A 26,064-nucleotide genomic window follows, 5' to 3' on the forward strand; every position below is an offset into this window, starting at 1 on the left:
CCAGATGGTCAAAAAGACATAATTAGAGATAGTTTTTGGGAAAAATTTGTTGTTCGAAAGTCAAACCCATTCTAGAAAGCAAATAAAGGTGCTTATCAATGTTACCTGACATTTTCGTCCCTTTCCCTGACATTTCCAAGTTTTCCCTACTTTTCAAAATTCCCTGACATTCAGAAGCGGATCCAGCAAAGTGGCATTATTGTTCTTTCTCCATATAAACCTATGTTAAATAATCGATTCTTATCGGAGCACCCGGCCCCTCCAGGATTCGATACATTTCCATAAGTTTAAATGGAGAAAGAACAATGTTGCCAATTTGCTGGATCCGCCAATGCTGACATTTCCCGGCATTCTTTGACTGTGGTAATCCTGATACATACATCCATGGATGGATACCATTCCATCGAACTAAATCCAAACAATAGAGAGAGACCTAACCTCTTCAATGCTACAAATCGAAATAAATCGATGCATTCCAATTTCCCGCGACGGAGCACTAAAAAGATCTATCTCCGCTGAAAATAAGTCTGACGGGGCAACGCGGCGCGCGTCGAATGATGAGTCACTCGTTGGAAAGTATTCCGCGCGGAGACATCGGGTCGGGGGTTGCTACGAGACGCTGAATCGACGCCGAATAGCGATACGCGACGCCACGCGCCACCGCGAGCAGGTCAAGTGCCGCAGCGGTGGCGTCGTTACTACGAGCTTACGCACCCCCATCCCCCTCCCCGTGGGGGTGGAAGTAAGAAGCGCCGCGGGAGAGGGGTTGTGCGCTACGGGAAACTTCCATTGATCTCTTCGGAGAGTCCCATTCGGAGTTCCTCAGCGGGGATGAGATTGTCTTTCACTCAGGTTTTTTCCTACGCTGAGAAGTTTCTGATTCGTCCCAACCAATGAAACTGTTTTCTTGGCATTTTTTTGAAGAGTAGCAATAGAGAATTTGCAGGTGTCTGAATTTCGAGTTTAAGCGGGAACTACTGAGTGAACTGGACATGAGGATACCCTTGGTTCATGAATTGAACAATAATTATTAGAGAGGATATGACAAAATGATCTAGTCTGCTAAAATACATGTGTTTAAATAGGAAATCCCGCCAGATGACGTCACTAGGCGGTGTATATTCTCACTTTTAAATCTACTCTCATACTATTTCCCATATCAGAAAAAAATTATAAAAAATACCGTGAAATCAGCTATTTAAGCACTTTTAGATGAACCATTAAAAACATTACATGCAAATTATCCATTCTGTTAAAACTACACTGGGCCTTATTCAAAGGAGCGATGTGTTATCTGTTCAGCAATTCATGGGCTGAATTCAATCGTATTAAGGGGTTGTGTATTTCGGGGAACTTTCATTGGTCGATTCGAAGAATAGGACTCAAATTTTGGTCTCGGAGAGTGTCTGGGCTCTGGGGGTTTGATTTCGCTTATTGCACAGGTATGCGTATCTACGCTGAGAAGAGTCTGATTCCAGAGTATCTACTAAAACTGACTGGGGAAAAATCGGTACTTATTTATGATTTCCCAAAAAATCCAGTGCTGTTTCAATATCATTGAGACAAAATTCGAAAAATTTAGCAAATTCAGAATTCACGCGCTAGATCGCGACGAATATGACGTAGCCACGAAATTCGAAGCTAAATAGAGGTTCAAACGTAGGTAGGATCAGGGATCCACTTTGGGCGTTGCAAAAGCAACTATTTTTCATCCTCAAAGTTTGCGATGAATTTTTAAGATTTTCACTTTCGTCTTCCGATTTCGAAGTTTCAGGTGCCTAAATCCACCGGTGCAATTGCATAAGTGTCGTCGAAAAAGGAGCTCCATGGATTCGGCGAACCGCAAACCAGCCGAGTGCGACGAACCCATAAACCACGGCTCGAGCCGTCGCCGATCATAAAACGCACCTCCAGCCTCCGGCCCGGCGCACAGAGGCACGAGTTATTGGGACAGCTCACACATAACATATTTTACTACAAAAATCACAATATGGTGCAGATTTCGTCACTTAGTAAATTTAAAGGAGTGCTTAAGCAAGAAAATCGGTGGAGCCACAATTGCATGAATGCAATTGTGGCATGCAACTTTGAGAATTTGCATGCAATTTTTTTATTGCTTCATCTGAAAGTGCTTGATGAGCTGATTTTACAGTATTTTTGTGATTTCTTTTTATATGGGAAATAGTGTAAAAAAAGATTTAAAAGTGAGAAAATGCACCACCTAGTGACGTCATCTGGCGGCATTTCCCATTTAAACACACGTACTTTAGCAGATTAGATCGTTTTGTCATATCCTTTCCAATAATTGCTCAATTGGGAACCCGCAGAGAAATTCCCATTGGATCCCGTGCGGACCAACGGGTCCCCACTGGCAATTCGCGATGGTTCTCAATGGGACCAATTGGAATTTCATGGATCCCATTGCGTCCCCATTGGAATTTTAAGGATCTTATTGGGTCCCTATGGGTTTCTATAGGATGCCATGAACCACCTATTGGTCCCCATTGAGCTTTCGTGAATCCCATTGGAATCTAATTCCTACACGACCGTTGAGCTTTCAAAGTTCTCATATTACATCCAGCCTCTCTCTCTGACCTCCTCCCTGTGCGGCGGAACGCTCGGATCCCAGATCCAGATCCAGACGAAAGAGTCGCTCCACGCTGCGCGCTGCGCGTCCCGAGGGAGGCTGCTGGCTGGCGTTCCGGTGCGCGCCCGACGACACGGTTAGTCGTCCATATCCGGCCTCCGCAGCGACCGACCGCGCGGATGAAAGATGAAACAAATAACGCCCACAAACCACGCGGGGGAGGAGGGGGGGGGTTGAGGGACAGGTCTCCGCTCTATCTTATTGATCTCTGGGTCAATGACGGGGACCGCGGGGCTCGGCCGGGCAGCCTGCCAAAGTCCCGCGCGCGCTGACGCCGAAGTTCAAAGTTTTCGGCCCGCTCCAAGTTCAAACTTCAAAGGGACCCGGGAAGATCGAGTATGTGACGAGGGGTTACTTCCACACCAATTGAGCTTCGTGGCACGGACGAGAGCGCGTTATAATTAGTGGGATTAACCTCTTAATGCGAAAATGTACTTGTCTAAATTTTTACTATTTTTCACACTGGGAAAAAAAAAACACATTGGCTCTAGAATCCAGACTCTTGAAAACATCGACAAGAAAAAGTACTCTTGATTCAATCAGAATCTAGCTTAAATCAAGAACCAAGCCTCTAAATTTAAGCGGATTTCGTTTTGATTCAAGCAAAAATCCGATTGAATCAAGAGTATTTTTTCCTTTCAATGTTTTCAAGAGTCTGGACTCTAGATCAAATGTGGTTTTTTTTTTTTTTTTTTTTTTTTTTTTCAGTGATACCTTAAGTCCCCAGCTTTTCAGGTGCATCACATTATTTAAGGGCAGGAGTCGATTTTAGTGAAAAAAGAGAAAAAGAATTGTCAGGTTTTCTGCATGGGTAATGGAAATTTACATATACTCTGCTATAATTCAAGACGAAGTTTTTTAAAATCGGATCATTATTTTATCAGCTATGCAAAGTTTTGTGACACACGCAGTAATGTTATACTGTACCCTGAGTAATTACGCCATCTTTATGTGTATTCAAAAATTGAACCCGTTTTTATCATGGAGAACAACGTTTTCAACTTTCAGGTATACTTTCCTCAGAGTCTACTGGATGGGGTTTCAAGAAATTGTTCTTGTTTTTCATAACTTTTTCTTTAACGACGGACGAGGAGGGTTTCTCCGATTACTCTTCGAGAAGGAAAAAATCAGTTAGAAGGCCACCGGGTCGAGACGCGCCAAGCGGGTGAAATTTTTTTAAATATTTTTCAAATACTCAAGATACTTGTAGTTTTTTACATACATACATTCCAGTCGCTTTACAGCGCGCTCGGGCGCTCTGCGACACCTAATCGCCATCCTTGCCTATTGATCCAGAGGTCACTACTTGTAGTTTTTTAATATTCCAAAATCCTATCTTCCAAAACCAGAGGAAACTGAGGAATAAAAAAAATAAAAAAAAAGTTTTTGAAAATCTATCGACAGGGTATCTACTAAAATAGACTGGCCAAAAGTTAGCACTTTTACAGTACTTTTTCAGTAAATTTCCGAGAAATTCAGTACCTCCTCATCGGCAAAATTCAGTACTTTTTCAGTACCTCCATTTGACGAAATTCGAGAAATTTCGACATTTTGAATTTCTCTCTCAAATTGCAACAAAAATGGAAAATTCCGGACCTTCTACCGGAATTTCCGCACTTGTCCAATACTTCCGAACCGCCCTTAAAAAATCAGTACTATTTCCGGACTTTCCGGAAATTTCGGACTTGTAGACACCCTGGTGGAGTAGAAGTTGCAAAACTGTACCTTAGAATCAGTAAATTTTAAATCGGACAGATTAGGCACTCTAACTCCCCACTTCCCGGAAAAAAGCAGGATTTTCGGGAAGAATCGACAACCCGGGCGGCGCGTCTCGACCCGGTGGCCGTCGCGTCGGGGCGCTCTTGATGAATTTCATTCAATTGTGGAGCCGCGTAAATATTATGGAGAGGAATTTATTTTAAATTTCGAGTAAATTTAGATTTTTACGCTCTGGCCCGGTCGCCCGGTCCCCATCGCCCCATCCCAGAGGCCGCGCGCCGCTTCTCTCCACGACTTGAAGCCGGGAGCGGCCCTGTCCTCTCGGTGCGTCCGTTTGTTTGTGTTGGAGCTTTCCTATTGTCTCGGGGCCTCGTTAATTGTCTCTCGTTTCCACTGGGGGTGAGACCGGAGACCGGGGCTGGGGCTGGGTGCCATCGCCGCGAAAAATTAATCTCGTCCGTCAGCCAAGGATTAGGAGTCAACGAACGGGGCCTCCAGACCCGGGACCCGGCAAATTAGTGGTTGCGCCGCCAAGCTCAAGGTCCGCCGACTCGAGCAGGGCAACAAAACAAAACGGATTCAACAGAGCCGATTCTGGATAAAGAACTTCGGGGTCTCCTTAGAACAGAGCATTTTTTCGCAGGACAATGTTCAAACTAAGAGGGTATAATTCTGCCGTGCTAAGGAAAAACGTCGTATGAACATTCGAGAGTTGCCAAATTTCCTTCGATAAAATGTTAATTTTTGAGGTTAGCTATGAATAATTTTCCTTGAAATTTTCAGGAACTTATGTTGAAATAGCAAACAAAATTATCTGAAAAATTGGAGGAAATATATTAACAAATTTTCCCAAAAGTTGGTGATTTACCAAAGGAAATTTGGCAACGCCTGAAGGTTCATACGGCGTTTTTCCTTAGCACGGCAGAATTCATGGTTGTTAAAATAGCTCATTTCCTCGGGGATGGGAAGCCCTTGAAGTAGCACCATTAAAAAAACAACTTTTATGAGCTCTGGTAAAATTCAAATGAACAACTTAGGAAATGGATGCTTGTTAGGGATTACAATGATTTGCTCGACAAAGAGTACAAAACAAGATAAATAGAAAATTTTGACAATTTTGAAAATTTTAAGGTGGGCGCGTAGATTTACCTTGAATTTTGTCAAAATAACGGAATTTTATTAATACATCTTTTATAATTTTTGTAGGAACAAACCCTTGCAAGGATAAATGAACATCCCAAGTTCTTCTGTTAAATTTTCCTGGAGGCTCTTACAAATTCCCCTTTGATGATGCTACATAAAAAGGCTCTTTATATTCACAATTTTCTCAATGAATTCGGATTTTATCGAAGGAAACTTGGCAACGCTTGAAGGCTCATACGGCGTTCTTCCTTAGTACGGCAGCATGGTCTTTCGTTACGGGCCGAGCACGGATTTTAGGGAATTTTTTCAGAGACGAACGACCATGACGACGCGACGTCCTGCGTCGCTCGGCAGCGACGACGACGACGACGTCAGAGCCGAGTCAAAAACAAAAAAACAAAAACAAAGAAAGAGAAAAACTCGCACAACAAAGGACATGACGAGCTAGCTGCAGTCGGACCTGCGACTCGCCTGAAATTACTCAACACCCGTAACGGTTAGCTCATGCATAGATCACTTTACCGGCTGGCGGTGCCGCAACCGCCGACACGCAGCCACCACGTCCACCCGAGCCTGTGAGCATTCCGATGTAAATCAGGCAAACATTCAGGCAAATTCGGGACGATCCAATGGTGATCAGGCAAAAATTCAGGAAATTCGGGACGATCATTACAAATCCGGCAAAAATTCAGGAAAATTCGGAACCATCAATGTAAATCTGGCAAAAATTTAGGCAAAGTCAGGACGATCAATGTAAATCAGGCAAAATTCAGGCGAATTCGGGACGATACAATATAAATCAGGTACAAATTCAGGCGAATTCGGGACGATCAAATGGAATCAGGCACGAATTCAGGCGAATTCGGGATGATCCAATGTAAATCAGGCATAATCCAGGTAAATTCGGGACGATCCGATGTAAATCAGGCACAAATTCAGGCAAAGTCAGGACGATCCAATGTAAATCAGGCACAAATTCAAGCGAATTCGGGATGATCCAATGTAAATCAGGCATAATTCAGGCGAATTCGGGATGACCCAATGTAAATCAGGCATAATCCAGGCAAATTCGGGACGATCAATGTAAATCAGGCAAAAATGCAGGTGGATTCGGGACAATCCAATGTAAATCAGGCAAAAATTCAGGCAAATTCGGGATAATCTGACAGGCGAGCGGGTAGAAAAGCCCGAGTCTGTCCCGCACCACGGTTTGGAAGCGAATAAGTTTCTTCTGTCTCCGTGATGCTCATAAACTACCGGAAGGTCGTTTGGAAATATTATGAGCTGCGGGTCTACTTTGAGAAAAAATAGCTCCTTGTCAGTCACATGAACCGAAATGTGGTGTTCTACGGGCTTATCCTAAGTTGAACCACCAAATTGCAAAAGTGTGTTCTGTGGGTCAAAATAACACTTTTTCCTTCGATGAAATTTTTTCCAAAAGTGCTTTCCAAAGAGGCTACACCCTCCTCAGAGTTCTGGGAAATAAATCGTTTTTCTTGCCCTGCACTTTCCGCAAAAAGCGAAAGAGGCATTCAATCAGATTTGGTTCACTTAATTTTTAGACATTCGTTTATGTTTCAGTTTATTTTGGAGTCAAGCAAGTGGCACATTTGAACCAACTGGGTTTTTTGCTCACACTCTAGTTTTAAAGCCATTTCTTTTGGAGAGCCCTTAAGTATATTTAATCATATTTCCTAGCTTACGGCGAAAGTAGCAAAAAATCGTCTTTTGTGTGTGGAAGTATATAGGTAATCTAATACGATAGAGTCACTTGAAAAATAACAATGTCCCACTAGACGTAAAGCTCGACTCAGAAATCCAAATTCTGTTCTTTCGTACACTTAAGAGCCAAAAAAACGTCCAATTTCATTAAAAAGACATCCTCGTCCTTTAAACCCGTGATAACTAAACTACCAACATATTTCTAGAATAATAACCATCAACACTGTTGAAAAAAGCACCACGGGGCACGGAGCTAAAATTAATTCCAAGTGCGAACCGACAGCAGAATATCGCAGCTCCACGTGATTTTTCTTTCAACGTATGGCGCTGCATTCGACTTTTAACTTTTTGACATTCAAACAGCACTTCTTCCGAAGCAAATAATCTTTCACGTGTTCATATTTATCTCTCGGAAATATCAGAGCGAGCATAAAAATAAGCAGGTTCCAGGAGGCATGAACTGCGGCGTCCTTCGTAACCCCTCATAAATCCTAATCCTGGAGCCAACGATCCAGTGGCGTGGCGTGCTTTGCGATATATCGATTGTTCTACCATTTAAAACTATGGTGAAGAATCGATTACTAAGGTGTTCGCTGCGAACACCCTGATTATCGATCCTTTTCCGTGGGTTTAAATGGCATAACAATCGATACATCGCAAAGCACGCCACGCCACTGCAACGATCTAGATTAAAGCCCCGGAGGAGACCGTAGAAGTCACAGCTTCCGATGGCCAAAAATGGTAGAGTCTACGATAGACGTGCTCCCCTTTCACGTTGGAGCGCTCATGCGCGCTGCTGCCGAATTGGTCAAATAATAATTAATTTCCAAAAAAACTAAACCGAAATGGTCAGAGCGATCAATCTCTGTCAGGGCGGGAAATGCAATATATGGCCGATGCTGCCACATTTCACAGCTCGCACGATTTTGAAATCCGAAGTATGTCTAATAGTGTCCAAAACTCACCTTTGAGTTTCAGAAGCCCTGTGGCGCATCAAGTTAGATTTTTAGTGGACTTTGAAGATTTTTCAGGGGCCAGATTGACTCCTTGCCAACATATCACGGCGCATTTAGTGAAAACTTAGACGCAAGGTGGTTTAGTTACAGAACTAATGACTGTAACTTGGGGGAAATTTCGAAAAATCACCGAACAGAAAAATTAGGATTTTTTTGGAAGGGCAGGGGCAATTTTTAGGGGCCGAGTTGGCGCAGAGCCTTCATTTTTTAGGCGCCATGTGGCCGGTTTCTTAGGCGCATTTCTCTTTTCCGTCATGAGGCAAGATGCACTTTTGAAACTTTAAACATATGTATTTCTGGAAACAGCAAAAACTGCACTTATCCGCCTTGTTCTCAAAGCCTTTTAAACCTACTATATGAGCATTGCGAGGGCAACAATTCTTCGTTCTACGAGTAGAAACGAACGGCTTCTCTCTCATCTTTGATGGTTGAGTCAAAAACGGTAAATTTTGATTCACTGTCGAGGACGATTAAAATTAATTGAAATCAGAAGATTCTCGAACTTAAGCTGGCAACCTGGGTGTATGATCCCATTTCTCCTCCCTGGATATTACGCCAGCGGCTTAAATGTGATTCACGATTCATAAATTTCGACTGCGCAATCGCGAAAGACGAGGGGATATCGTGCTTACATGAAAAGAGACAGGATGTATTAAAAACATAAGAGAAGGAACAGGGAACACAGCGCAACAGTTTCAGGCGAATAAGGCCTGGAAATGGGAGAGGGGCAATACCTATTTGTATGTACAGGAACTGAACCTCCTCTCTCTCTCTTGAACTGAACCGAGTTTTAGATTACGACAGACTTCCGGGAAGAATTTCGGTAAAAACTAATAATTCTAGCCACTTTCGATAAGTTTATCATCGGTGAAAAATAAATAAGCACTTCAGGTTGACTACAGTGCTCCTACGCCATATCCGTCAGAAGTTCCGGAATTCGGTACTTTTTTGTTTCAATATCTCCTAATCAGTGGCGTGGCGTGCTTTGCGATGTATCGATTGATCTGCCATTTAAACCAATGGAAAAGGATCGATAGACAGGGTGTTCGCAACGAACACCTTAATAATCGATTCTTTACCATAACTTCAAATGGAGAGATCTCGATAGTCTATCATTCACGCCACGCCACACAGCGGATCGAGTCAATAGGAGAGGTCGGACAAAATTTGGAAACTTTAAAAGCTTATAACTTTGTTTTCACAAAACTTTGAGGTTTTAAAAGTGGTTCCGTCGGTTTCCTCTTTTCATTTTCGTATTAAAGCACCCCTTTAAGTTTAAAATGTGACGAATTAAACATCAAAAGTTGCAGTTTTCGTTAAAAATGTCATGTCCGACCACTCCAATTGACTCAATCCACTGTGCGCCACTGCTCCTACTCTATGATAGTCAAAAGTTCCGGGATTCCTTTTAGAATTTTTCAAAAGTTCCGGAAGATACCAAAGATCCGGAACATTTCGGGACTATCAAAAGTTCCGGAACATTTCGGGATTATCAAAAGTTCCGGAACATTTCGGGATTATCAAAAGTTCCGGAGTTCGGAACTAGCTCCGGAAAATGGGCGCACTGACAGCCAAATGCACGCGCTTCGTCAAGAAAAGAGGTTATTCCTAATTCGATTGATCATAGCATAACGGCGGAACAATTTCCGGATTTTTATGGCGGCGAAGTCGGGTAGCCCGAAGAAGAACAATGCACTGGAAATGCGCGAGGTTAATGGACGGACGTGGACGTAAAGACTATTTCCGCTCCGGCTGTGATCTGGTCGACCTTTGAAAAGCCGTCTTACGACTTACGACACGAACCATCTTTCGAATAATTTCAGCATGTTACGGAGGACGTTTTCTAGCAAGTTACAGTTGAGGCGATAAAATTTGATGGCTCCATTTAGCGAGACTTGGTCATTCATTTGTTTTCATTTCGTGATTGTATTCCCGACAACAGCGCGCGTGACGCAACTCGAGAAAATGGACCTTGACTCACTTTGATTAAGTTTTCGCGAGGCAGGGGGAAATGACCCACTGCACAAGTATGAAACGGGAACTGATTAGGGATACGTAAACTAATACCGTCCGGTGGCGTGGCGTACTTTGCGATATATCGATTGATCTGCCATGTACACCTATGGAGAAGAATCGATAGACAGGATGTTCGTAACAAACACCTTAATAATCGATTCTTTACTGTAGCTTCAAATGGTGAAATACCGATAATCGATTTGTAGTGATACCGTCAATGTTCCCTTTCAATTTTCTCCACGCAATGTTAAAACAGTGATTTATTACCTACATTTGGGCTACATTTTGCAATTAGGAACTATAACTTCCGGCCCGGTTTAAAAACAACTTATGAATTAAAAATGTGAAAAACAGGAAAAATCAGGGAATTGAAATAGGCAGAAATTCTGGACACCATTTTGTTACTGAAGTTTTTTTCGTTCTACACGGCTGCAATGCAGTGCCTACTGAACTTATCGGTTTGTATTACCGCAGGTTTTTTTTTGACCTCCGTGATTCGTATTTCCAGCTCGCAGCCTCTTTAAGATCATTTCTCGAACACTCCATCTACGGATTCACAAGTGACAGCCCTGCCGTGCTAAGGAAAAACATCGTATGAGTCAAAAGGCGTTGCAACATTTCCTTCGATAGAAACCGAATTTATACCGGGAAAATTGTCAAAAGTTTTCCGAATCGTTGCAATAATTTTGTATAGGCAATTTAATCTAAAATACCCGAAAATTTCAGGGTAAAATATGCGTAACTTCCCTAAAAAATACAATTTTTATCCGAGGAAATTAGGCAACTTTCGGATGCTCATACGACGTTTTTCCTCAAGACGACAGAGCGCTGGTCATGACTAACGTCACAGCGGAGCAATATCAGTGTTCTGCGGCGTTATGTAAGAGAGCCGTAAGTGCATTCTGGGATGAGCCTCGAGACACGTAAGCGCGTACGCTAACCAAGGGTCATACAGAGATGCCCTTATGGCACTCTTCCGTAAGGCGGCTGTGTTAATGACTCTAATGCCCAAAGACCCGACTGCTTGGAGCGGGGCGAAACGGACGCAGGAACTCGGTCAGAAACCGTCGGTTTTGATTACCATTGGCTCTCTACTCCTCGTCAATCGCTCCTCGAGTCGCACTCGTATCGTATCCGTATGCAAACATGTTTACGGTGGCGCGGGGGAGGGGACTCGCCGCACAGACTGCGAACATGCAGCGACAACGCCAGCCTTGCATAATGAATTGTGTAAACACCGGCCGCGAATCCGTGATTTTTACAACATCCGCACTCGGAGAATGTGTGTGCCTCTCGCAAATACTCGCATAGGACTTTTGAGTGGCTCAGAATTCTGCCGTGCTAAAAAGAAACGCCGTATGAACATTCGAGAGTTGCCAAATTTCTCCGGATAAAACATATATTCTTAAGGAAAGTTATGCTTATTTCTCCTTGAAAGAGCTTGATGCAAAAACGGCTTTTTTCGCCCCCCCTCTGGAAGTTCTTCAGACTTTGTCTATTGATTACTCATACTTGAGCGCTTTTTTCCCCAAATTTTCAGACCCCCAAAAAATTTTGGGGGGGAGCTAGGGCGGGTGGAAGTCAAAACCTATGAACCTCGATATCTCTTGAACAAAGAAAGATATCGAAGTCCGGTTTGGACGAAAAATCGTCTAAAATTGCATACTTTAAGATTCTAAACGTCGAAATCCCGATATCACATTTTTAAGTCAACATATGTGCTTTTTTCCAGTTTTTAGGTCTAGAAAATTTCTTTTAAACGAAAAATTTACAAATATCTCAATTTTTTATTTGAACCAAAACCAGTTTTTAAATTGTTCGTCTTTTTCCGCATCCAACGAGTGGTCCATTAAGCTGGGGAACCAAACGGTTCCGGAGTTATGATCGATTGAAGTTTCCGCTCAACGCGCGCCGACCGATTTTCGCGCGCAAAAAAGTCGGATTTGACTGTTATTAGATCAGATTGAATGTTCAAACTGAGCAAAATGCTTAATTAGGGACTCTTGAGGGTCGCTGAGTTCAGAAATTACCGATACTTCCAAAAAATTCACGTTTTTAAAATTGCAGCTTCGGACAGGACCACTGAGCGCCGAGCGGCCGCTCAGTGGGCCTCTAAAATAGCGCTGCGGAGCTGCAATTTTAAAAACGTGAATTTTTTGGAAGTATCGGTAATTTCTGAACTCAGCGACCCTCAAGAGTCCCTAATTAAGCATTTTGCTCAGTTTGAACATTCAATCTGATCTAATAACAGTCAAATCCGACTTTTTTGCGCGCGAAAATCGGTCGGCGCGCGTTGAGCGGAAACTTCAATCGATCATAACTCCGGAACCGTTTGGTTCCCCAGCTTAATGGACCACTCGTTGGATGCGGAAAAAGACGAACAATTTAAAAAACTGGTTTTGGTTCAAATAAAAAATTGAGATATTTGTAAATTTTTCGTTTAAAAGAAATTTTCTAGACCTAAAAACTGGAAAAAAGCACATATGTTGACTTAAAAATGTGATATCGGGATTTCGACGTTTAGAATCTTAAAGTATGCAATTTTAGACGATTTTTCGTCCAAACCGGACTTCGATATCTTTCTTTGTTCAAGAGATATCGAGGTTCATAGGTTTTGACTTCCACCCGCCCTAGCTCCCCCCCAAAATTTTTTGGGGGTCTGAAAATTTGGGAAAAAAAGCGCTCAAGTATGAGTAATCAATAGACAAAGTCTGAAGAACTTCCAGAGGGGGGGCGAAAAAAGCCGTTTTTGCATCAAGCTCTTTTCAGATATTTTAGATTAAATTGCGGGCAAAGTTGTTTGAAAGATTCAAAGAAAAATGTTTACAATTTTCCCGGTAAATTCTTTATATATAGAAAGAGATTTGGCAACGCCTGAAGGTTCATACGGCGTTCTTCCTTAGCACGGCAGAATTCAGATCGGGTCGAGATTCCCTAGTTTGAAGGTGGGTGGATCTTCAGATTTTGCGCAACGCATTCTGAATACGATCGATATATTCCAAAATTGAACCATTTCGTCGCCTACGTAGGATGAGGTCGTAACTAAACTTGGGGGTAAACTCTGTCGTCTATAAAACGTAATGCTTTTCTAGGCTTTTTGTAGTGCAGTTGCATTCTTTTTTCACCCAAGCAACGATATGGGGGTTCACTTTGGGAAAATCGAAATACAAATAGACTAGAATGAAAAAATTTAAAATAATATTCTTCATCATACCTCGGAAAAATATCGGCAGATTTTAGAGTGCTCATACTGGTTCACGCACAGAGAATGGGCGGTAAAAAAATTGCAACGTCACAAATTGAGGTATGATAGTAGGAATGATTTTTAATTCACTGTCCGTGATGGGAAAATGTGTCATAGCGCACGCGCCAGAGTGTAATTTCAGCGGTAATCGTGATCTTCTACCGTCAAGTCGAAGCGACACCGTCGAAGGCGCTGTGAGCAACTATTCCACCACGGAAGTATTGCACAGTATCATACGAAAATGAAGGCGCACTAACATATGCAAATTGACTGGTATCTTTACCACTGTGGAGAGTTCTACTGATCCTACGATATACGGCTCCTACTCGTTCGATATTTGTGAAACTTGGTACCAAGTGGCATTTTTAAACGGGAAACTTTAATTTCGACTCAAAATTTTTGAAATTAAAAAGTCCAAGATAATGGATGCGCCATAAAATGCTAACTCGCCAAGATAGCATTTTATGCCATTCCGTGGGGTCTAGAGACAAAACCCGACGAACAAACCGCATCCCGGTGGCGATTTTGCAAGTTAGCGACACTATTTTTCCTCCATTTGAAGGCGTACAAAATATCGATTTTAGGTGAAACAAACATGGAAAAAAAGGTCAGGGGTTATCCCTTACAATTGTGATACTACCCCAATTTGTTGGATGATATGGACATTTCTAATTAATTGTGGTAGTACCGCGCAACTCAAGTTAGGGCAGTACCGCAACATTTTGGGTTAGTTACCTAATTTATTAGGGTACAACCATAATTATTTGGGGTGATACCATAAATAATTGGGATACTACCAAAATTAATTGGAAATGTCCCTATCATCCAACAACCTTGTGCTTTTTTCTTCCGTGAACTGCCTCACCAATAATCGATTGTCTTATATACGTTTAAATGGAATAGATTCAAAGTTGTCGACTTCCAAGAATGACCACAGTCCTATCCTGAAACGCTACTCTGAAAACGGGAGGCTCTGCGTCCGATCTGCGGCTAATGACTGTTCCGTCTCTGGGTTCTCATGGCGGGATTCCCTTGGCACCTCGGTTCGGACTCCGGTGGGAAGGTCGCGCGGCGCACGAAAGCTCGCAATAAGCCGGTCGCCGGAGTCGCTAGATGGATGAGCTTTAACTTTCCAGCCGATCGCCCTAATCGCGGGAAGATCGAGGGTTTACAAGTTCCGACCTCTGCGTTTCCAGACCTAATGGAGGCCCGCCATTGTTCCATGTTCGCGTCGGGATCGCACTTCGTATCCGCGATCCTCCGATTCCCGACGACGACGAGATCGTAAACCGATTGACCCGGTCGGCGATAGCGCCGCTTCATTCATTCCTGGTTCATGCGAGGCGCAAAGCAGCCTGCAATTTTGAAATCCAGGATTCTTCCAATACGCTCCTGGAAGAATCGTAGGGGGAAAAATGGAATCGGTTTCTGTTTGACAGGCACAAGTTCAGATGCATGGTCCCAGGTCTAGGTCCCACCATGAGGGAGAACGCAATAGTGTATTTTTCCTTCGGAAAATACACTAAAACTCATGAGCCCTGGCATTCGTTAATCGCGCGGGACTCTAGGGCTTATGAGTTTAGGACTCACACCCGTCTGACAGTAAACGATTCAATGAACCAGTAGACAAGGTACGAATTAAAGGATTCCCACACATGTTCCTTAACAAGAATTTCACGTAGAACCCGATTCGCGCAACGAAAATGACTGAAACAATCTCCTAACGAAGATCCTAACGTTTTTACTTCACATTGGTTACGAGGAATTTGAACTGCCCGCTACGGCTGCAGCACCCGGAACTTTCAGCGTCTGCGAGCCCGGAACGGACGGTATGTCTATATAGTCCATAACTTTTTTCTTAGTGTAAATTTAGGGGGGAGGAGGGTGAAACAAAATTTGCTAGGGAGTGACAGAGAATCTGTTAGATACATCACAATAGAAAAGGAATAAATGAAATTCATGACATGATAAACGATAAACGATTTTTCCACGTTCGCGTGTATTTTTTTATGATGTGACGGCATCGTGTCGTGGTTGACACAACGCCGAGCGGTGTGCGTGCGCTAGCTTTGAAGGGGCAAGCACGCAAGGGATAAAGGTATGAAAACTTGATTAGCCTTACGGTAACTTTCCGATGCGAAACGGGGCATTCTTTTCGATTAATCACAATTTGCCGCTGCGTACATAGTATTTGAGATGTAAATTACTTCAATGACCGATTGGATGCATTTAAAAATTGGTAACCCCAATTCAGATTGTTGTTCACTGGGCTGTGAGAAAAATTTAGGAATAAAAGAATTAATTTCAACTAGTGCACGACAGAGCAACGCTTTTGGCAATACGGATTTCGAACCGACAACATGGCTATAAGTCACGATCAAAGCGAAAGCTTTCATTATTTTAAGTTGTGAAAAGGCTGACAATTTGTGTTTTATCACTAACGCACCTCGCGCAACCTCACTTCAAACGATGGTTTGTGCGTGTTATCGTCCATCAATTTCTACCAACACAACACTAAATATATTGATTTCGTGACCTGCGTGCGTATACTTATTCTCATCCATGCTCTACCACACCAGTGATAGTATAATCTGAGTCGTTTAAAAGCAAAAAAACCCTGTTAGTCCTTTGAAGAAATCGGACGACACATTTTCCATTGAAAGAACCGTCCTTTGAAATAAGTGAATAAATTGATCTCTATTCCTTCAAATCCTAACTTACATTATTCTATACATTTTTCGGTCTGATTATTTTACACTGCTGCTGATGACAATTTCAATTCTTACTCTAGTGTTGTAATGAGTGCTTCTTCAAACTTGATAGAACAGACTGAGAAGAAAATTGAAAGAAAACCGGCATCAAGTGGTCCATTTTCAGTTAAACCTGATTATATTTTTTCATATAATGAGAAATAAATACGAGAACGGATTAAAAGCGATGGGAGATGAGTGAACAACTGGAGCACATTAAAACGAGACGTTTTATTCCCATTTTCTTTGGGACTTTATTCGGAACAAAAACTAGCTAAATTGGAGGGTCTGCTCTTAAACATATCCACTTGACATTAATCAAACAACTCAGAGATGAGATTATTCGAGGTTATTTTTGAACACATGGATGCGCGCATGGTTTTCTGCACGAAGTTTCGAGGAGGACACGTGTAACGAAATTCTTCTCTTTCAGCCATATGAATACTGGCCAATTTGTTTGTTCTCTCGACGGATGCTCTGTGCTTATTAGATCTAAACAACAGACAGACTCTTGACTTTGTTCTTCATTCAGATTACTGGAACAAGAATTACTTCAAAAATACGGTGGATAATACAAATTAAACTACCTTCTCTAGAGTCACATAACTTTACCTCTAGCAAAAATAGGGCAAAGTTATTAGTAACGAACGGTGACAAAATGCGAAATGTGGGTAATGAGTTTTCTTAGATTTCGATTTTCTTTGTTTTTTCAAGGTTGTTTCGAATACGAAGATGACTACACTGTCGTGCTCAGGAAATATGCCGTTGCCAAATTTCGTCTCAGAAAATATTTATTTTTGAAGAGAGTTAGGAATATTTTTCCTTGAGGATTTCAGACTTTTTAGATCAAATTATGAACGAATCCTCTGAAAAATGGAAAATGGCAGAATTGCCGATGGATGATTTGAAAAATTGGCGACGCGAGGGCAGGAGGGTGGGTGGGCCGAGTGCACTCGCCGGAGAATAGAGCAATAATAGTTATCAGGAAACGAGTCCATTATCTTAAACTTGGGCGGGTCCCGATGAGCAGAGCAAACATTCGACATTAATTAAGCTCGCGTAAGCTTTATTGTAGGTTAACCTATCGACGAGATACATGAAAGCATGACGTCAAAAAGTCCACCACACGTCTCACATTACGATGGAAAAAACGAAAGGGTCAAAGAAAAAGCTCAACGCATTACTTTATCTAAGAAGAGGACGCACAATGACATGAAACTTTTGCACGCTGACAGAACAAGTGGACGCGAGCTTTTCCTCTCGAATTTTCCCCATACACCCAAAAAATAGGCAAGCTCACGCCTTGAAACGTTCTGCGAATTTAAGTCCGATCATAAACGCTTTGATCGCGAAGTTTCAATGCAGAATGTCGCTAGTTTTTTCCTTTAAACTTTACAAAGAAAACAGGGGAAGTTTGACTGTTTCTGATAAATTTAGGCTGATTCGGGTGAAAGATGTCCAAATAAGTTCTAATTTTCTAGATTTTTTACAGATATTTTCGTATACTGCCAATTTGAAAAAAACCACTATTTTTGCTTCTCTCACACTGGAAAAAGTCGCTTGGATCCAGAGTCCAGACTATCAAATACATTGACAAGAGAAAAAACTCTCGATTCAATCCGGCTTTTTCTTGAATTGAAGAGCCAGGCTTCTTGATTTGGGCGGATTTCCTTTTGATTTAAGCAAAAAGTCTGATTGAATCAAGAGTATTTTTTTCTTGTCAATGTTCTTAAGAGTCTGGACTCTAGATCCAAGCGACTTTTTTTTCCAGTGCAACCTTCCCCGTCAAAAAGAGGAGAAGGGGCGAGCTGATTTCTGATTTTCCTTCTGTGCGCAAGCGTCTCTCTGCGGAATCAATAAATTGCGGAGAGTAAAATATTATATTTGTTTGACAGTGTAAAAACAATCTCTAGGGAATTTTAATGGCAAAATTTTTAGAATAAAATTGAAAAGTATCTCACTTTAAGTTTAAGTCGAGCGTAGATGAAATTCGACTGGTGCCCGGAGGCTAATCTGTTTTAAAAAAACAACTGCCAAGGGATAGACGGAAATTATGAAGCTTCCGTCAAGTTTAACGACTTTTCTTTCGCAAAACCTTATCGGCCTGTAAACTTTAATTTTCGATTATAAGAGTAGCAGTCGCACTTTATTACACTTATTTGCGTTCAGATTAAAGCACTTAAAATCGCACTCGAACGGTCAAGGTGACGAGAATCCCGGCATAAGGGTGACGAAGGGAAGGGGGTGAATGTCGGGGCAGTAAACACAGACTGAAATCTAAAATGCCAACACGTCTGTAAATTCATGCTTGCGGTCGTACGTGACAAAATTATTGAGTATCGTCCGTAAACCGGTCCGAGGGCCGTAAAGCAGCCAGAAACCGCACAGGCTTGAGGTAATACTTGCAGTTGCGACAGCGTTATATTTATCGGCGATGCACTTACGTCAGACGTAACGCCATAGGAAAAGGGGAGACTGGAAAAAGATCCGATGATGTATGTTTGGGCCGTTATAAAAGTCAGCTCTACGTTAAATCGGAAGAGAGATGATGAACACCGTTTGAGATAAACTTATTCTTTTGGACCAACGTGAGAAGGGACCGTTCGTAAAATACGTAACGCTCGGGGGGTTGAAGAGAGCGTTACGCTGTTATCAGGGTTGCCATCGAATCTAGAAAATTGAATTTTACTGGAAAAAAACACATTGGATCTAGAGTCCAGACTCTTAAAAACATCGACAAGAAAAAATACTCTTGATTCAATCAGATTTAAGCTTAAATCAAGAACCAAGCCTCTTAATTTGAGGGGATTTCCTTTAGATTGAAGCTTAAATCTGATTGAATCAAGAGTCCTTTTTCAAGTCAATGTTTTCAAGAGTCTGGACTCTAGATCCAACATGTTTTTTTTTTTTTTTTTCCCAGTGTTCCTGACATTTCCCTGTTTTCCCGGACAAATTTCGGCGGAGTTCCATGACAATCGTAAGTAAGCCAGATAATTAAAAAAACATGATTAGAATGAGTTTTTGGGCAAAATTTGTTGTTCGAAACGCTAGACGAGTTCTAGAGGGGAAATAAAGATATGACTTGCCAAATTTCCCTAACATTTTCGCCATTTTCCCTGACATTTCCCGGTATTCCCTGACTGTGGCAACCCTGCATTATGAATCGCATGTTTAAGGATAGGAATCTACGTCACAAAAGGGTTACGATGGAGAGGGGGGTCGAAAAGTCTGAAATGAAGCATTGGGTACATTATTTCATATAACAAGATTTTTCGGTTTTCGGCTACTTAAATCCTCTTGCACATTGTTTTTTTTTTTTTTTTTTTTTTTTTTTTTTTTTTTTTTTTTTTTTTTTTTTTTTTTTTTTATTAAAGTATGACCGTAGTCGCAATCATTACATACAATTTTGTAAAGTCGGCTAATAGCTCAACTTCTATTTTATAAATAGCCCTAGATTAATAGACTGGCTACGACCGAATTTGAATAACGCTAGGGAATTTCCGTTGAGAAAATGCCCTTGTTCTGAAGAACACGAGCCTTGTAGTGCAACAGCAACATCATTGAAGCTCCCTCCTTGCAAAGTTCCTATTGCAACCCGACCCGACCCTAAATACAATTGGTCTGAAGCACCGCTCTATGGAAGTTAGAAATTCAGCCGCTAAATGGATTTAAAAACCACTGCGAATAATTATATTAGTTTCGGCTCGACTAAGTTTGTTGAACCACTCGAATTTTTCCTTCCTCCATGGCCTGAAAGCTGCGATGTTTTGTGACTTTAAGCTCGTTAGGAAGGCATTAGGTTCTCGCGGGCTAGACCGGGCAGTCTTCTTCTCTTCCCGTTCATTCCTTTCGGACGCGTTAGACTTGAAACAATAATACTGCCGTTCTAAGGTAAAACGTCGTATGATCCTTCAGACGTTGCCAAATTTCCTTCGATAAAACAAGAATTTACTGGTAATTTTTTGAAATTTTTCAGGTACTTTTGTTCGCAGTTTCACCTAAACTTCCTGGAAGAAAGGAAAAATATTCATAATTTTCCTTAGCAATTTACATTTCATTGAAACAAATCTGGCAACTCTGGAATATTCTTAAGGCGTTTTTCCTTAGCACGGCAGAATACTGAAGCTAAAATATAATACCCAGAACCAGCTTGCCGAAAGTTGCCGGATCTGAGAACAAAATAAATTTTCCTCGATATTTATTTACTATTTGGAGAGATATCGTTCCTCAGGGGACACAATACATCATTTACCGCAGTGATGGACACTGGTCTCTTCCGTCTTGGTTTCATCGTGAATGCATCGGTGATGCACAAGTTTAATGAATACTGCACGTTGATCACTGATGCTATCAACGTGTAGGAAATCCTAGTGTGCACTGTAACGCAGTAGACCACGACATCATCTTTTCTTGTTATGCATCTAGTTAAAATATTTCTGTTCTCGTGTTATTTTCGATTAACATGAGAGGGAAGACAAAAAACAACATGAAGTTGGTGTTTTTTCAGCACGAAAAATGGGAGAGAAGCCGGGAGACCCCAGGATTCACCGAAGGTCTCTGCTACTTCGAAGTCTTTGCTAAGTTCAATGCAAACCATAGCAAAATCAATCCTTTTAGTAACACAAGAACATAAATATTTTCCTCAGTGATTCAGGCGTAAGGGCACGTATGTGGATAAACGCGACGGTTTTAAAATCTCAGCAGCTCTTGGACTTTTTCTCTCTGGTCCTCTTGGCTCATTGTAAGTTCTTGACCCACGCAACTCCATTGATTGTGAGAAGAACACTGCCGTGCTAAGTAAAAACGCCGTATGAACTTTCAGGCATTGCCAAATTTCCTTCGGTTAAACACTTTCGAAAATAATTATGATTATTTTTCTTCCAATTTGGCAATTTCGCCTGAAGTTCCTGAAGATTTCAAGGAAAAATATTCATAAATCTCCTTCAAGATACACATTTCATCGGAGGAAATGGTAGCTCTCGAAAGTTCATACGGCGTTTTTGCTTGGCACAGCAGAATATTTGTAACATTCGGTTAACAAAAGGGAAGTGAAACTCAAACTACTCCAAGTTTTCGGTCGATTTTGACACATTTAGCGTTAAACTGAACACAGAAAGCAACGAGAAAATTAGGCAGTCCCAAAAATCAAACGAGGCATGGATTACTTTCTGCTAAACTTCCTGCATTAATCCAACTTTTATGTTATTTTCTCTTTAGTGCGAGAACACACTAACTTTATTTCATACGGTGGCGGGCCAAACATCCTGCCTGCGATCCTCCTTTCCTTCCCTGACGATAATTTCCTTCCCTCGCGGTGCCGCAGCGAGCCATCTGCGTCTTGAAGAACACCCTAAAATGCAAGACGGATCGCCCCGTCGCGTCGTGTCGGCAACTTGCGCCGGGCTGGTCACACCTGAGCGATTTTTGATCAGGCATTTCCGCTCAAAAAGGAACAGCGCTCCTGCCCGCGACGTGCGCAAGCTGTTCGCCCCTGTCTCTCGTCCCTCCCCCCAAGAAACTTGTTGCCATCATTACAGGTGTAAATGCGTCATTCACTAGAAAAAAACACTTTGAATCTAGAGTCCAGACTCTTAAAAACATCGATAAGAAAAAGTACTCTTGATTCAATCAGAATCTAGCTTAAATCCAAGCCTCTTAATTTTAGGGGATTTCGTTTTGATTCAAGCAAAAATCCGATTGAATCAAGAGTATTTTTTCTTGTCAATGTTTTCAAGAGTCTGGACTCTAGCTCCAATGTATTTTTTTTTTCCCAGTGTGGACGTATTTCTGTTAAACGGAACTGAACGCCAAATTGAGTTCCTTTTGAGGATTTTAGAATCCCGGGTTCCGGGATTTAAGACTCCCGCAACAGTTAGAGAATTGCCAGCTGTGGCATATTATCCCACCTTTTTGGAGGTTTCCAACTTCTTCAGACAAAAATTAATTATACAACAAGTTCCTATAAATTAAAGAGAAATATTGAACTTCTTCAAATTTAAAATTTGATTTGTGCCATTTAACTCTCAAGATGTGCTCATTCAACTCTCCACCGACACGAAATTCGCAAAGAGAATGAAAAGATACTAAAATTCTCAACAAACTTGTTAGTGTCAGCGAACTTTTGCATATGCTCCTTTCAGAAAACGAACTTCGTAACTCGTGCTCGCAAAAATATGGCATCCGCGCGGAGCAGTGCATTGGATGCAATTTTAACGGGAGGCTCTCGTCCTTGATAAAGTGATGCAATTTTTTCAGTTGCATGAGTGACATAATCTCCTCGTAATCTCTTTCCCGTTCCGTCGAGGTTCCTGCCCGGATGCCCAGTTCCTTACTCTTTGGCTCCACGTTACTGCCGCACTGGGCGGAAAAACTCAACTCGCTGGGATCGAGATACGCGGAAAATATTATTAAAAACGCGGCACGGCAACATGACTTTTCGCTCGACCAACTACTTTCGATTGCTTCCGAAGTTTTCATGCCACGCACGACTGCGCTGAAACCGATAGGCACTGAATCCTGGATTCCGGAAGAATGACGGTAAAAAACCATGAAGATAAATAAATTTACGTAAAAGAAGTGCATATCAAAGGAAAAGTAAGAGGATAGAAAAATGTTGAAAAGGGCAATTTGTTTTTTTTTTTTTTTTAAAAAAAATTAATGAAAAAGTGATTTTATTAGTAATTTACTCTGAGAAAATGAGACCACCTGTCATCAACGATTCGATTTTTCAGATTATTGTGATGCAAGAGCGAAAGTTCAAAAACTGCACGGTACATATCGGCATATCATACCTTGCGTGAATTTTTGGACTATATTAGGCTGAGATTTAAATGCTCTTTCATCTGCTTGGTTGCTTATATCTGGGTGCAAAGTGTTTTGTTTAAAGTCTACCAATGATAGGTGCACTAATCTAGATACCTGCGTTTTCAGTGAGCTACAATAAATGGACCGTGTTCAGCAGAAAGCGCCTAAGTCACATCGCAGGCACTGTCTTTCATAGACCAACTTATTTTTTTTGTATAAGAACGGTTAAACAGCGATTCTATTACAAATTTCAGAGAATTTATTTCATATCACAAAAAAGATTTCCTAAACATTTTAGAGGACTCTACACTACAGTGCTTTGGTAAAAAAATAAATAATCATACATCGGCTGAAGTTCGGAAATGGCTGATGTGACTTGGCGCTTCGTGCTGAATGCGATCCAGATTACGGTTATGGAAGTCGGCGCAAGCTGAAGCTGAAGCTAATATCAGGGTGTCTACTGAAACAGGCTGGTCAAAAATCAGTACTTTTATGATACTTTTTCAGGACAGTCCCAAAAAATTCAGTACTCCCCTCAACAGAAAAATTCAGTACTTTTTCAGTACCCTCATTACACGAAATCCGAAAAATTTCAAAAATGTGAATTTCTCGCTCTACTGTCAGTGCTATTTCCGGAAGTTCCGGACTTGTAGACACCCTGCTAATATTCTTGAAAATTCGAGGAACAGTCCCATACACAGCAGTGGCGTGCTGCGTTTTGAGATACATCGATTGTTATGCAATTTAAACCTATGGAAAAGGATCGATAAACAGGGTGTTCACAGCGAACACCTCAATGGTCGATTATTTACCATAGGTTTAAATGGCATAACAATCGTTAAATCGCAAAGCACGCCACGCCACTGATACACAGAGGATTTTTCTTCTTCGTTCATTCATTAAGGCACTCTGTTTACTTTCAAGGGAATACCATCAACGTGCAATAAGTACTGCGTTACGTTGAGGGTCACCAGAGCTTGCCGACAGCGATTTCGGAGTGACATGGGGTGATTTTTTTATCTAACAAACTAACATTACACACAGGTTCACCATAATTACGTTCGCAGTTAACATTAAAGCTGGAGAAAACAAGGTTTATTCAAATTCTCAGAGGACCATGTGGCTTGGCGGAACGGCTCGCGTTTTTACAGTGGAATCTGAACCTTGTCAGCCGTCCTTTATTACTCCAAGTGGATCTCATTAGGCACTGTCTATTAAGTGTAATCAGGAGGATTTTGTGGGAAATCTACGACCGGTTGTGATCAAGGTCGCTAGTCGCTCTCGCGAATGCAATGGGAAAGTAGTTGAGGGATGTGCAACAGAAAGTGATACACGGAAAAAATGCAATTGCTGATTTAGCAATTCAATTGCTAAAAAAAGTGCCTGCAATGTTTCTATGTAGATTTTACAACAAAAAAATGCTACTTTAACCACCTCCGTGGTTCATTAGCTTACAGTAGTGGTTAAAGTAGCATTTTTTTATTGTAAAATCTACGTTGAAACATTGCAGACACTTTTTTTTAGCAATTTAATTTTTTCATTGTAAATACTTGAGTATTGTAGATTTACTACCGTAACGCTAGTAGAATTTGGTGGGAATAAATTGCAATTATACAAACCAAAGGTGAAGTTATATTCAGCCATTGATAACGGCGTAATTCTCGAATTGCCTGTGCTCACTGAATGAAATTCGTCCAAGTATACACATAACACCTTAGCTGCGGCAATTCCAATTTGTTTCTACCAAAAAAACTGACAAAGAAAACTCGCTGGCTACGATGATTACTTTAATTTTCAAAAAAGGGAACTTTTCAACTATCAATCAACACTTGTGTTCTTTGAAAGAAACAAATGTGTACTCCTTGCACTAAATAAGTACTAATCAGATGGCAAGCTGTACTGACTTTTAGACGGTAATCCATTTAGTGCTGCAAACCAACCAAATTAAAGTTTTACACAACTAAATTGGTATTTTACACTGAATAAAAGTGCTGCATACTGATAATAGTGTGTGGTATGATAGAAGTTGGTTAACAACATGAATCATGCACAAAGCGTACGTATAACAATAATTTAATCATGTCAACAAAAATTTGGTCTGTGGTGAGCAGTACTTAATGACTTAAAATAAGCAATTTTTCCCCGACTAACAAGTGAGCTATAAATGATAACTAAATAGAACGAATAAACCCAATACGAATTTCACTCAAAACTCGAGCGACATATCTAGCACAATTGCGCGCATATGTCGAAGGTAAACAAACGCCGGTACACATTATATCGGGAAAAGCGTGGAAGGCTGAGCTTTCCATTTCGGCTACGTGGATTGAAGTAGATGTTTGGCAACCAACTCATCTCGATGGAAAGTGTAAATTGAAGACTGGCTCGACATTCGATTAACCGTTAGGGGTTGATTTAGATTTAGACTAACGAGAGAAAGTAAGGTCACGCTGAGTTCAGAGGCAGGGAAAACCAACCCCACGAAACGACACCATCTCCGTAAAATCTTCCAGTTATAACTATGAGACTGTGAATATTAATATTGATCTCTATACTTGATTTAATTAATGATTAAGAAGAGTTACGATAAAACCTTCTATGTTTGTAAAGAACACAATTCAATACGATCAACATTGCATAATTTTGTGGTGCTTGGAAGAATATCGTCCATCAGTTATGCTACTTGTGATCCGTCTAAAACAGCATTAAAACCAAATATGCTCCCAAAACGCTGCTGGTTTATGGAGATGAATTACGCAGAATTTTGACCTGGTGAGAATCGATTTTTCTCACATCGGTTGGCACGTTAACATAGTTATTGGGGCCGAAAAAGTTTTTACCACAAAAAAGGCATTAACGAGCTAAAAAACATCGGGTTGGGCCTGAAATATACCACGAGCATTGGGCAAATTATGATTCCTTTTTCTCTACGACGCTGAAAACACATACAACCGTCCAAAAGCGGGAAACCCCATTAATTGAGGTCAATGTCCATCTTAAATG

General features: G+C 41.3%; 1 protein-coding gene across 5 annotated transcripts in view; it reads right to left on the reverse strand.

Annotated features, from left to right (window-relative positions):
- The window catches only part of LOC109035334 (echinoderm microtubule-associated protein-like 2), a 152,413-nt gene that overhangs the window by 63,214 nt on the left and 63,135 nt on the right, over positions 1-26,064 (reverse strand). The gene's annotated exons all lie outside the window — the stretch shown is intronic.

The sequence above is a fragment of the Bemisia tabaci genome, chromosome 7 (genome assembly GCF_918797505.1).
Source record: "Bemisia tabaci chromosome 7, PGI_BMITA_v3".
In the NCBI taxonomy this organism is placed as follows: Eukaryota; Metazoa; Arthropoda; class Insecta; order Hemiptera; family Aleyrodidae; genus Bemisia; species Bemisia tabaci.